The 12,727-nt window shown below is 36.1% G+C and overlaps 2 long non-coding RNA genes across 4 annotated transcripts in view; both read right to left on the bottom strand.

Moving 5' to 3' along the window:
• Positions 1–12,727, bottom strand: part of LOC135295043 (uncharacterized) — a 332,142-nt gene that overhangs the window by 216,306 nt on the left and 103,109 nt on the right. The window lies entirely within an intron of this gene.
• The window catches only part of LOC135295045 (uncharacterized), a 111,868-nt gene continuing 101,816 nt past the window's right edge, over positions 2,676–12,727 (bottom strand). The window contains exons 3-4 of the long non-coding RNA XR_010357094.1: positions 5,240–5,344; positions 2,676–3,462 (exon numbers count right to left, since the gene is read on the bottom strand). This is a non-coding gene — a long non-coding RNA (uncharacterized LOC135295045). The remainder of the gene's footprint in view (positions 3,463–5,239; positions 5,345–12,727) is intronic.

The raw sequence follows: 12,727 nt of genomic DNA, 5'->3' as shown, positions 1-12,727 counted from the left end.
AGCACCCAAATTTCAAGCCAGTCACTTCATAACTGAACAAAAATTACTGCCCTTCAAAAGTTTTCAGTGTCAGAGCACTCCAATATGTGGTTTAATTCACATAAACTTACAGGTATTCAATATCCAAATTCATTAGAAAGATTTGGAAAAATCACTGGCTGCTCAAGGAACACAGTCAACACAAGAACTCTTCCATCCATTCCATTTGGAAAGCAGCAAACCCTGGAGCCTTAGAAGAGCACTTGCTGAGGCACAAAATAACCAAAAAAAAACCCCACCAAACTTCACAGCATGTTCCAGTTGTTACAAAAATAATTTTTGTAAATAAATTTTGGTAAAAAATTATTTTGTAAATAATTTTTGTAAATAAATTTTAGCTCTTCCTTAATTTTTTTTCCCTCCCCTCTCCATCTTCCATGGTAGTCCATGGTCTAGAATAGGGTGAGGCCAAGGCGTTGCATCAAATTGCTTGGAAATTTTTGGGCACAAATGGTTTGTCTTGCTCTCATTCATGGACAAATTAGTAATTACATTGAGAAGGTCATGCCATAACTTGTTCCCAATCTGGGAATAAATATAGGGTGGTTTCCTGCTTTCCTCAGAAACTCAAAGCATGGGGAGTCCACAAGGCATATCTGGGCTTCCTCTTACTCCCCAGACCCCTAGTGGAATCTGCCAGACACTCAGAAGAGAAATCTTCCAAAACCTCGAATGTTTTTTTGGGATTTGTACACTGTATCTCTCACAAATTTATAAACACACTGTTTGTAGGAATCAAAAGACCTAATGTATTTTGGGACCTCAAATGTAATCAAAAAGTTCTGAAATTCCTCTCCTTTCACTGTCACTGGAAGCAAATTAAAGAGTTTTGTCCAGCCTTCTGCTGCAAGACAATCTGTGCTAAAAAAAGGGATGGGGAAGAGAGATGGATCTTAATTTAAATGTAAACAATGGAAGCACATATATTATACATACACCTACTTAGAGTAAGAATGAAAACCCATTTGTAAAACCCAAATCCAGCTTGTCAGATGGAGATGGAGCAGCCCTTTCAAATCACTCTGTCTCCCAGACAGAATGACAGGGTGGCAGGAGGAAACGATTCCTGCAGTCTGACTACAGAAATACCGAATAATCTCCTCCAAGTCAGGTTTTTTGCATTATTTATACTCAATACACTGTCTTTGTAAGGATGATTAGTGCACCATCTGCCTGGACCACAAACAGGCATAAAGGAGACAACCTCCTGATTAAAATCTCATTTCTTTTAAACAGAGAATATGAACCCACTATTCTTTCTGGACATGCAGACCTCCAGTCTCCTAATTAATCTACATCAGTCATTAGATATAGATAGCCTGGCTAGACCTCAAGTTATTGAAATGTATCTCTGAGCTAAAATATAATAGAGCCAAGCCACAGATATGAAGTTCTTTATCTTCTGCAACGCTGTGCACAAGATTCTGTGTCTCATTAGGGCAGAGAGTCAGAATTAATCAGGAGCTCTGAAGTGAGTTTCTAATTTTTATCATCACAAACCTCTGACTAATGCTGGGATTCAGTTTATAAATGGGAATATCTGCTTCAGAGCTGGCCACCCCAGCTTCTTCTGCAGAGACCTCTTCAACAGAGACTCAACAGCACCTCAGGGGCAATTTGTCAAACATCAGGATTAAAAAGGGGCACAAGTGAGTTGCTGCCAAAACAGGACTCCCTGTCTCAAGAAAATACAAAGAACTAGGAGTGATCCCTCTAAAAATAAACATATATGCTTTTGAGGCCTAAATTAGATTAATTCCGGGATATTGGCACACATACCATTGCAAAGGGCTGAGGTTACAGGAAATTCATAGTTTCTATTAAATCAATAATGAGCAGTACTAAAAAAAATAAATATCGAAGTTCATAAAATTTACTTTAATTAACAGTTTCCAATTATAATTAATAACCATATACTTGTCCTGACCCATTGGTTACTTTTTGTCTTTACTTTGTATTTTCATTCTGCTCTGCCACAACATTTACTAGTCCTTGAGTTAAAATCATTATGCCAAAAGTATCTATCCAGCCCAGGATGAGAGTATTTGATGCAATACCCATTAAAACACACACATACACTCACTACCATCTTTATTTTTGCAGCACAAATTAAGGGCAATTTTTTGGTCCAAAAACTCATGTGAGACCCACTTTGAGGTTTTCTGTCCTGGAAAAACCACACATTTATCATTACTGTGTTCATAAACTAGCAAAAATACAAAACCACTGTATAGATCTGTATAACAAATGAAAACAGTCCTTATGGGAAGTGTAGAAATAATGTATTTCCTTAGGGGTCTCCAAAGCATTTGACAAACATTTATTACATTTCAGATTCTCCCTGTGGGTGAGATTTATTTGCAGAGTACTTTACAAACTGATCATCCAAGGCTTAAACTAAGGCAAATCTCTCAGTTTTGAATTGAGAGAGTTTAAGAATCCCTGTGCTGAGATTTGTCTACTATTAAAAACCTCCTTCAGCTGTCAATAAAAGAAAGCCTAATAAATTTATAGTCTAACTTATGTTGGAATAACCTCTGATTCATCCCCAGGATGGGTACATTTATTCCTAAGCCTTTTCTCTTCTCATGGATTTTATATAAACTATTATGTGTTTTTGTTACACACTTCCTTGCTGCTTACACATTAAGTTCTCATTAAAACAATTTTAGGCATTAATATTTTCCAGGCAAAATACACAGCTGACATAATTGCAAATTATAACAGTTTTTAATGCTGGAACTCAAGAGAATTTCTGAAGCCATCAGGGTGAATTACACAACAATATAACATTTATAAAACAATAACATAAAAACCTTCCTTTCTTTCCCCTCTCTCAAGTATTAGGACATTCAGCTGTGGTTAACATGCACACTGGCACTCAGAGACCAAGGTGGTGCTGGAGGAAGTGGGAGCATGAATAAAGAAAGAGAAACTGCCTGTTTCACAGGGGAAGAATGAAATCCTATACTTGCTTTCATTTTTAACTCAAAACAAAACCATGCTGATAGAAGAACTTTGAATTTACAACAGAACAGAACACAAAATGGCTTGAGGTGCAGTGTTGATTTTCTGTTCAGAGGAGCAACATGAGCACAGGGTATCACAGTGGCTGCTTAGAACATCACTAACAACAAAAACCCTGCCCTTGGAATTGTGGATCACTTGGAATAATGATTGAAAAAGAAATCATGGCTACATTAACTGAAGGATTCAGCACATTTTGGTAGGCAAATTCAGGCACATTGGGCTAAGATTTGTGGCCTAATGTGGACAGAAAACAGTATCATCATTCAGAATATGTTTTATTTAATTGCTGACTTGCTGTGAAACCTTTGGCATGTCAGTTAATGTCCATGACTGCTCTGTCTCCATCCTTCACTACTTAAAAACATAAAGAAGAAATTCATGTGGAGGAAGGACCTAAAGAAACAAAATGGAACCTTATCTTAACTCAAATCTATATGCTCTATTAAAATAAAAATCAGCAATTTAGTTATCATTATTATCATTGGATAGTTATCTTTAGACCTAAAGAGAGAAGCTTTAATAGGACTAGTATAAAAGAAGTACAGTTTCTATTGCATTTTTATTTTCCATTCCTCCTCTATTTTACAATAAAATTGGAAATTATACTCAGTGTCAAACTCCAATGTTTCATGTCTTAAAACAGGTTTTTTCTTATTTATAAATTTCCCTGTATTTACAGGAAAATACTGTAAAAATAACTCTCCTCCATCCTTAAGAAAATTATTGTAGAATTTGCCTTTATGAATATTTTGCACCTTCAAATTTCCTAGTTGAAAGAGTTCTCAACATATATTGAATAATTAGAAGTTTCCATCCTTTATGCATCTTTAGCTACATTTTTGGCCAGATCTACATTTTCCACCACTGGCTACTGGCCTCCATCTGCAAAGCAATTTTTTCTCATTCCACTTTAAAAAATACTGTAGCATCTGATAATGCAGTCTATATAGTCCTCTCAGGAAAGGAAAAAGATTTTTGCCAATCCAAAAAGGTGCAGTATAAATTCCATCACATCATATTGCATACATAAATAAGATGAAGAAACCTAATCCTGAGTCAAGGAAAATTCTGTTACATTGTCTACATTTTTTTGGATGCAAACAAAAAATACCAGAGCTGTAACTAGTTTCTCCTGTTCACAAAGCTACAGGAGTTAGGCTCCTTTTACAAACAAAGGTATTTTTAGACATTTACTCTTTCTGTTTCTGAATTTGAATAATATAGAGAGACAACTACTATTTGGAAAGGACAATTTCTTCCAAATGTCAGCAACATATTTATGAAATATTTATGGTTTTTATCAGAGACATCCTAAAGATCCTATCTAACCCAGCCCATTCTATGGTTCTCTGAAATCACAGAAATTTGAGCTTTAATTTTACCTACAATAATGAGAATTCAAGTGAAGCAAATAAAATCAGTCAATACACAAACCACACAATCATTATTTGCCTAATTGTGAAACAGCACAAAAAACTTAAATTTAAGAGAATTACACATGCACTCAACATTTCACTTTATAATCTGTTAAAACTGGAAATAAAAATCAGGATCTTTAAGTCCTTAACTATTACTTCAATTGTCAACCTGAGCTCTCTTACAAAACAAGAGTGGGGCAGAACAGAAAAGGTTTTATTTGTACTATATGAAGTATTGGAGTTTTTATTTATACTATTTAAGCTTTTAAATCCCAAGTATTAGACGTATTTCAAGGATTCCAATATACCAGTGAGAACTGTGTCCATGGCTGGGACCTTCAAAGTTTTATGAAAATTTCTGAAGAACATTGTGTTTCTTTATGAATTAACACTCAAGTAAAATAAAATATAATCTTATTAATAAACAGTCTCTCCTGGAGACATCAGCTCTCAGGAGCAAGAGGAACAGCAGTCACTAAATAGTAATAATCAATGAAAAGATAAATTCAAGCTCATGTTCCCTGTTTGGGCAGCATTAAGCATAAAACTGTGTGTTGTTTCACATCTCTATATCCAGTCCCACTTGGAAATCGATTCTCTGTTCACATTAGGGCAGTACAATGTAACATTTGAGGTGCTGGACAGTTTGTCCCTATTATCGTTCCATTTTAGCAGACAAGATTTATTTGCTACAGAGGATAAACCATTCTTCCACTGCATCTTCCAAAAAAAAAAAAAAGAACAGCTCTGACCTGACTTACAAAGACATTTCTCACTTGCCACTGTTCCATGGAAAAGATCCTTCAGCAAATTTGGGGCACAACCCTCTCTCCATTCCATGTACAGACTCACTAGCCCTGTGACACACCAATTTTGGTAGGGACACCTCATTATAAGGGAACAAACAAGTTTTAACACTGTCATTATTCCAATATTTCTCTAAGAAAATAAATTCTCCAAACAAAGCATTAGAAGAACTACTGCTAGAATTATGCAGAAAATAATATTTTTAGCTAAAAATTTCATCCCCTTTTAGGAATAATAAGCTATTGTTCAGTGCAGCACAGGTGAGGCTTTAACCAGGTTATGGACACATAAATCTTGAAAGAAAATTAAAAAACCTCTACACACTTGAGTTACTTTGAGAAGCCAAAGGGAGGAGAGAGAGCACCAGCAAGCTGAAACAATTCCCCCTGACCTCTCTTAAGAAGAGAAATTTGTTCTTCAACTGGTTTAATCAAAATGTCCTATCATTTCCCTGAAGAATTCTCTCTTGCTGCTTCAGCAGAATTTCTATTCTCCCTTTGCCCTTCAACACGAAGCTGTCTCACAGGAGACCACGGCCACTTCTGCACTTTATCACCAACCAAATCCCCAGAAGGTTTGTTTTCCAGGCCTTGGAAAGTTTTCCTGTCTGTTAAATTAGAAAATGATGCAGCACTATAATCCTCAAGTATATTTTAGGCTCATAGAAAGCACAGACCCCAGGTGAGCGACTCCTTCAGAGAACTAAGGACCTACTGAATTAAATAAAACCTACCAGATAAATAAGAGTTTGCAAGATTTGAGAAACTGCTGGAGTTTTAACACATAAATACATACTTTAAAAAACAGAGATGAAATTCAACATATTACATTTTAAAAAAAGTCACTAACAGCAGAACCATCAAGACAACATACAAAGACAGCAAATATTTTTTCACCTGAGTGAAACTATTACAGTAAAGGGCAATGTGAAAAGCTTTCATTATCTGTGAACAGGTGCTCTCATGTTTTTATTCAACATTTCTATATATTGATGAATATCTCTCATAAGGATCAAATTTGCAACTCATTTTCCCATTTATCCATGTGAAATCTTGTATAAACTTGCAACACATCTAATGCTTTGCCCATTTCATCAAAGAAATACCCAGGGAGTTCAAATTTATCTCATGTAATGTGGGACACATAAAAGTCCTAAAGCAATTAAGCACCCATTTCAAATTTTTTTTTTTTTTTAATTTATTTTTGGAGACTGTATTTTATGTAAATATCTCATTGCTGATTTACAAACCCGTTATAACAGCTGACAGCCTCTAAAAGCAGGCAGCATGGAAATTCAGAAACACAGAAGTCAGATTGAAGACAGCTTAAAGACAGCTTTTAAAACTCATTTTCTGGGCTGTGACAGCATTAACATATAAAAAAATGCATATTTTTGAGGGAATGGGTATAAAAAATAACTTTCACACTGTACAACAACTTTAAAACCACATCTTATCTTTTTTATAATGCTATTTTAGGTGTGATAAGTTTCTGAAGCAAGGCCAGGAATTAGACAAGGCATTATCTCCTTCACAGAGGCTGGGAATCAGGTGGAAGAGTGAAGGATGCAGATACAAGGAATGGTGATGCTCTCAGGGAATCTGTGTTCCAGTTGGAAATCCAGAGCCTGGTGGGATTCTGGCAGACAAAAAACTTGCCACAAATCAGGGAGAAAATGCCCAACAAACATACCTGACTGAAAGTTTAAAATTAAAGAAAACTAAAGATTTTGAACCTAATGATAAGGTTGTATATATTTCATTGTAAAAACTCAGTATCTCAAGAGAAAAGTATAGCAAGGCTTAGCACCTTGTATTAAAGAGACTCCAATCTCACTTTTGTTGCTCTTTCTGAACTTTTACTAATTCCCTGAGAATAGCAATAAAACACAAAACCTGTGATAGCTATACATCACTTTTTTTTTTTTTTCCCAGATGGGGAATTACTGGAACTGGCAAATATTTCTGAATGGGTTCAAATCAAACTTTTCATATTCCCATTAAGAACAGAACAAATACTGTAAATTCTGCTCCTGAAGAACCATACTGGGGCTAGGAGAGAGCAAAGACAGCTGCTCTGTTTGAAGAATGACAGTCCCACTAAAAGAAGGTTCCATCTCTTTTACACACTCTCAAGTTTTTAAAGGATTTTTTCCCCCTTCTTCCAAGTCAAACATTTTCCCTTTAAGTCCTTCCAGTAACAAATCAAACCCAGTGGCTTCTTAAGTGAAACCTACTGAACACCTATCACAGAGATAGAGGTCATGAAAAGAGATGACAAGGATTTTTCTGCTACTGCATTTTGGCCTAAAATTGCAGGGGAGAATATTACAATGAGTGCAACTGTTTTATTAGCATCTCTAAGAATGCCTATTTTTCATATTTCTAATGTTCTAAAATACAGAAGGCACTTGAGGCTGCAGATGTTCCTCTTTAAAATGCAGAGGATCCATAAAATCTGTCTGTAAATAACAAGGAAGCAATGCACCATTAGGAAATGTTTCAGTGTGGAAGAACTGAGCTCCCCTTTCACTTCCAGCACCCTTTTTTCCCCACTGCCATCCAGCTCCATCCTCACAGGGATCAGGAACCATCAGGAGCAGGCTTGTGCCAGAAGTGTTTTTTTTAATTGTAGTTAGTCTAGCCTGGAATTGTAACTATTTTAATTTCTTTGTAAAGAAAAAGGTACAGTAGAAAAACTCCTTTGTAATAGATTTTTATATTATCTGACAGCTCTGCATTAAAAAATATTACAATACTTAGATGTTCTTTGCAGCTATTTAATTAAAGGTAATGGTAAATGTGCCAATATCTTTTTATATTGCAATATTAATATTTAGTGCCCCAGCTCTAGGATCTAACATTAATTTATTGTATAAGAGTAAGAAGACTAAAAGCTGCAGCAAGATATTAGATCAGGACCAAGACCCTCCTCCTTGTGCATCTACTGAATGATTATTACTACTAAAGATTACTGGGACTGTATAACAGTAAAAACTATTTGTTCATTTAAATATCTGGAAAATTGGAGGGAATTATTACACAACTCAGTGTGGATTATACAATGCATTTTTAGATTCTTCACAGGAATTTTAAATGTATGTATATTAGAATTATCTTAGAATTTGTTTTGCTTTTTCTTTTAGTTCTTTAGTTCAGAAAAGTCTGAAAAATACCATTCTGAAGCTAATCAAGTGAAAACTGAAAAAGAAACACTCAAGAGGGTCACAGTTATAACATAAGTCAATTACAGAAGAGTCTTACATTTTCTACTGTCCACCTGAAAATTAGACATTAACAGCCCACTACTTGACATTAGAAGCTGCACAACTGGATAATTAGCCAGAAAAACAGAATAGCAGAAAAACTTTAAACAAAGTGGAAAAATGTGGAGCAAGACAGACACTGTAGAATGGCCACCCAACAGTTTGAACACATTTCTTAGGGACTGTGGAATGAAAAATAATCTTAAATACCAGGAGAGTATTCAAGGAATAATTTTCTGTACCCCTGAATTGAACACTTGAGACATTCCTTCTGCTGGTAGGCAGTAATTTTCCTTACTGCCCAAGTGTGTTTTCCTGTAAATTATTCTTGTAAATGTTCAGAGCTCTTTCAAGCTGACTGTTCTTATCTAAATTGTCATGAGACAGAAGGGAAGAAGGAAGCAAGGAGTGGCCTTGAGGAGTGCAACCCGTAAACTTCTAGTGGTAAAAATTCTGAAGGCAGCTGTTGATCAGAGGAAAATAAAATAAGGAATCAGATTATCTAATGCAAATATGCTGTCTTTTCTTTAATTAATACCTAGAGTAGCTTTGATTATTCTGTAGATAAGTACAACTTGGCTTCTCTTGGCTTGAATTTTTCATTTCTATCACAGAGGTCTATACCAAGCTTGAATTTTCAGGAAAATTATTATTTTCAAGGGTTGCTGTTCCAGCTTTTTACAGAACTTGCATTTTTGCAGCAATAATTTAGTTCATTTACTACTAGCAATACCAATACCTGATCACACTCCCAAACCTTCCATGGAAGTGATGACATATATCCTGCAATTAATGGTGGACAACAAACAGGAGCCTCAAGCATTTGCAGAAGGAAAACCATGTTCAAATAAATGGGCCAGATAATATGCTATTAAAAAAAAAAAAAGCAGCAAAGATGAATCCAAAGATAAAAATATTCAAGTGTTTGTACTGAGGGAGCATTTCTGAGTCACAGCCACATCCATGATCCCTCACTCTTATCCCATCCAAAATTTTGGTACTGCTGCACTCTGGTGAGATTACTCAATGGTTTATTTCTTGAACCAGTATATTCTTTTTAATGCTTCATCATCAGTTTTACTTCCACAAGGAGAAAAATGGATTCATTTTCTCCTGTAAACCAAGAAATTTCTGGTTCTGTTGGAGTTACTAAAAATCCTTTTTTTTCCCCTTTAAAAATCACTTGGACTGATAGCAGTGCTTCCACTTTTGACTCTTCCCTCATCTTTGTCCCTCTCATGCCTCAAATCCTGGTGATGACTTTTTGCACTCTCTCAGAGGGTGCATTTCCATTGCAAATATGAATGTCACTTGTGCTTGCAACAAAACCCTTCCAGCTTCAAATTAGCCTGGGCTGATAGCTGACCTCCAATATCCTTGACATGTTCTTTGTGAAAATAAAAATTATACAGAACCTGTGTAACCTCTGCTCCTTCTATAACTCCTACAATAAGTACCACACCAGGACACTACACATTTCAAATTTTTCATAACACTGGTCATATCATGTTGTCTTTGAAAGGAATATAATGGAAAAAAAATTGCAAAATGGGGTGAGCTTCCAAACTTGTTCTTTGCTCTTTGCAAGTCTCAGGTAAAAATGCAAAATTTGCCTTTTTTTCCTCCTGGAAATGTGAAAAGGGAATGAGGGAATTATATTGATGCTGTATTCAGCCTTGCCAAAATTGGGTAAATGTTGCCTAATGCAATAGGAAAAGCATTTTCTTCTGTGTAAAGTGCTGGGTTACTTTCCACTTCAGGAAACATCAGACTGCCTGGGAGGTGGGGGAGGCAAATTCCCAGAACTCAAGCAGTCTTCATAATTTTTGTTCTAGTCTTTGGCAGTGTTAATTACTGAGTAACCTCATCTCAGATCTGGGATATTAATGACAAAGATCTCACCAGCTCAGCAGACCGTGTGCCAAACAGGCAGGGAAATGGGTTCCTGTTCCCTGTATCTTCCTCCATACCTCTTTGCTGTGCCTGATGTCCCTGGGTGTATTTAAAAACAAGAGCCCTTGTTTTTCAGTAAATGAGATTGTGTACCTAAACATGTGTTGCACAAAAACTACTGACTCTAATACTTCAGGTTTTCTCCTCTTGTCTTATAAATAATTGCAAAAAGAGGGAAATAAATTCTCTTTCTTTCTTCTAAAAGCCTTTTTTGCCTGTGTACAACAGATGTTGTTTCCACAAATTAGTTTCTAATTTCTTTCATAACTCAGTCAGAACAACCCTTCAATTCCTAGTCAGGGAATAGATTTAGTGCTGCACGTAATTCTTGTAATTATGCAAGAAAACTGCACTTTGCTAGGTGAAAACCTTGGCTATCAATCACTGGGTTTAGTGTATGGGCAACTTAATCTTCTGTTATACCAGCTGTGCAACACACTGAGGATTCCTTACATTTCCACAGTGGGAAGGATAAATGATTCCTGGGACAGGGAATGGATAAGGAGACAGCAAGGGACCAGCTCCAGTGTTGGAGTCATTAAGAATGCCACTCACACCTCCTCCCCCACACCAATCTGCAAACCCAGCAGTATTTAAATGTTTTCCAGTCATCAAAATGCACTTAGCCATAATAAAGCAAATAAAGTTCCTCCCATTAAAAAAAATAATTTAAAATCTAATAGATTTTTAAGTCTATTAAAGCTCTAATTTTTTAATCTATTAACTTGCCTGGCTCAAGTGAGCAGCGTGGACACCTGGTGGATCCTAAACTTTGAAGTTCAGCACAAAAACTGCAAATGTCAGAATAAAAATTGGCAGAGAGTTGCACTGTGCAAGAGACTGTTCATGGAGTTGTAATACTAGGAAGAAAATAATTTTGAATAGCTTGCTGGGGTTTTTTTGGGTGGTTTTTTTTTTTTCACTTGTTAAATGAAAATCAATTTTCATTTTTATTTAAAAGCTGTTCCATTGCCAGCCACTAAAGCTGAAGCTGCTGACATATTAACATGTGCAGAATACAGAACACATTGAAATTTCTCCAGGAGGTCACATCCAGGTACCTGAAGGCAAGTGAAACCCCAGGGGTTACTGAGAGGTTTTAAAGGAACTGATTAGGCAGCCCTGCTTCCCCCATGAAACAGGCTTACTGCCTGCCCTTAGTAATCCAGCTGGAATCATCAGACACTCTCAGGATACACTTAATGCAACTTTCATACCAAAATGCTGCAGGGATAAAGGGATCAGAATTTCTGAGAGAATGAGTGCTTCAGAGGAAGTAGCACAATAAAGTCATCATAAAATGGTTGGGCTGTCTCTCCCTTCCTTATCTTTTTATTTTTTTCTAAGTGGGGAATGGGGCGACAAAGTGGTTTGTCCAAGTTTTTTGTGGGTGGTTTTGGGGTTTTTTTTGGGGGGTGGGGGTTTAGTGTGGGTGTTTTGTAGGCATCTAGACTATATCTTCAAGAAGAATCTAGAGAATTAAACATAATTAATGTTTACCAGAGAAAACTGGGAACAAGGCTTAAGCAGAATTATTTAAGTGACTGAAAGCCCAAGGGTTTATGAACATACTTTCATATTGTCAGTTTTGTAACAAACAGGTTACAGTTAACTTGGACTGAACCTATGTTTGTAGAAGCATGTTCTGATTCACCCCCTTGACCTTACCCATGTTAGAAATTTTATTTTTGAATATTGTCAGCTCTTAGCAGAAGACAACATTTCTACAACTTCTTACAGGATATGTGCATTAGAATGCAATTATTCTGTGCTTTTGGCTATTTTTTCTTCCTACTGGTGAACTACCTTCTCTTTCTCGTCTCTGTTCATTACACATTTTAAAAAAACCCAAAAAAGAGAAAGGGGAATTAAATGAAATGCACACTTCACATTATGACCCTAAAGTCATAAATGGTCAAGTGTCAGTAACTTTAAGCCTGTTAAAAATTTTTTTCCACCCTAATGATTCACTAAATATTACGCTAATATTATGTCAAAGACCCCAATATACAGGAGGAGGATTCTGGGTCTAACTAGGCAGAGAAGTCTGTTTAAAAAACCACATGACAGGGGAGTGGCAAGATATCCTCATATCCTTGCTAAGCCTCTGCCATAGTCTGTGGGCATGACTGGATTTTTCTTGTGTTAACCTAAAAGGGAAGATTACCCTAAAAATATTATCAAGATTGAATAAAAACAATACAGATGTGGGGAC

Source organism: Passer domesticus, chromosome 2 (assembly GCF_036417665.1).
Source record: "Passer domesticus isolate bPasDom1 chromosome 2, bPasDom1.hap1, whole genome shotgun sequence".
In the NCBI taxonomy this organism is placed as follows: Eukaryota; Metazoa; Chordata; class Aves; order Passeriformes; family Passeridae; genus Passer; species Passer domesticus.
This window is presented reverse-complemented; position numbering and strand designations above follow the sequence as displayed.